The sequence below is a fragment of the Anopheles gambiae genome (assembly GCF_943734735.2).
Source record: "Anopheles gambiae chromosome X unlocalized genomic scaffold, idAnoGambNW_F1_1 X_unloc_18, whole genome shotgun sequence".
Lineage (NCBI taxonomy): Eukaryota > Metazoa > Arthropoda > Insecta > Diptera > Culicidae > Anopheles > Anopheles gambiae.
The window spans coordinates 97,501-99,177 of NW_026902624.1; positions in this window are offsets into that span (position 1 = coordinate 97,501).

The window sequence follows — 1,677 nt, forward strand, 5'->3', positions numbered from 1 at the left end:
TCCGGTAACCGTTGTCCTTGTCCTAATCCTTGCAGGTTTCACCGTATCATCAAAGAGCTGCGTCAGCGCGCGGGACACGATCGCCGATGTTACGGCAGCTCGCTCGTCATCCGTGAGGCTGCTTCTTCGTTCGGCAAGCTGGGAGCTCGGCAGCTCGTCCCACGGGGGAGGCTGAGCCTCGACCTCCGCTTGCCGTTGCTCCAGCCGCCGCTGCCTCTCTCTCTGCCGCCGGTTAATGCGACGCCGCTCCACTTCCGCTGCAGATGGTGGTAGTCGCCCACGTCGTTGGCGACCCTGCGGAACAGCTCCTAGCACTCCGGCCCGACGCCTTTTCCCGGTATTGGAGCTGCATAAAGTTACGCCGCAGTCGCCGCATCTCCATCGTGCGTGGGGAGGGAGGCAATCCCCGGCTGCGCGGGGGGATTGGCGGCTCTGGAGGGCTGACCTCCTCCTCCTCGACCTCCCCTGTCGGCTCCACTACGTCGTCGGCCGCGTCGTCATTGGCCGCTGCGCGTGCCAAGATAGCCGGGACGACCTCGTCCACGCCGAGCCGCTCCTGCCGACGCCGCTGCCGCATCCGCCGGGCGCTGCGGTTGCGCACCTCTCGGCGTCGCATCAGCCGTCTCCGCTCTGCCTCCGCCATGTCCTCGGCGGGCTGGATGCAGGAACTGGCTGAGCAGCCTCGGCGGCTGCCAAGTTTTGCTGCTCCTCCCGCCAGTCCTCCTGCAGAACGGAGAGGATCTGCCGAGCCGCTTGCTGGATGCGGTCCCACCACTCCGCACTCTCCAACAGGCGGCTGCCGAGGTTGTCCTCGTCGACGCCGTGCAGCAACTCCGCGCGAACATCCGCGAAGCGGGGACACTGGAACAGTACGTGGGCCACCGACTCGACCGACCCTGCGCACCTGGGACAGTCCGGGGATGGAGCGAACCCGAACACGTGCAGGAACTCGTGGACGAAGGCATGTCCACTGAGAACCTGCGAGAGGTAGAAATCTACCTCTCCGTGTTTCCGCCCCGTCCACAGGCGCACGTCTGGCACTTGTCGGTGGGCCCAACGTAAGTAGCGGCTGGTGTTATTCGCCGCCTCGTCGTCCCACTGTTGCTGCCACAGCTGCAGCGATGACTCCTTTTCCTCCTGGCGAATCGCCTCTCGACTGCTGTCCGGGCTTAACTGCAGTCGGTTGTAGCAGCGGGCGTCTTCCTTCACCAGGAGGTGGTATGGCAGTTCTCCGGCTAAAACCACCGCTACCCTCGCAGCTCGTGGAGTGGAAGGCCGCTCGTGATGCCCTGGGCCAGGGGGCGCTGCACGCGATCCAATATCCGCCTGCACCACTGTAGGTCCGAGGCTTCCGCCCAGACGGGTGCGCCATAGCGGATATTGGATCGCGGCCACTGCGGCGAGCAGCTTCCGCTTGCTCACTTGGGGGCCGCTGTGGTTGCGCATGACGACACGCAATGCTCGCACCACACGGAGGGCCTTGTCCGCGACCATCTCGACGTGTGGGCGCCACGACAGGTGGTCGTGTAGCATGACCCCCAAGTAGCGGATCGACCGCTTCGAGCGCACTTCCACTCCACAGATGTTCACAGGGATGTTTTTGTATCCGCTTCGCTTGCTCGACACCATCAGCAGCTCCGTCTTCTCCGGCGCCAGGGAGAGTTTGTGCCGCACCAT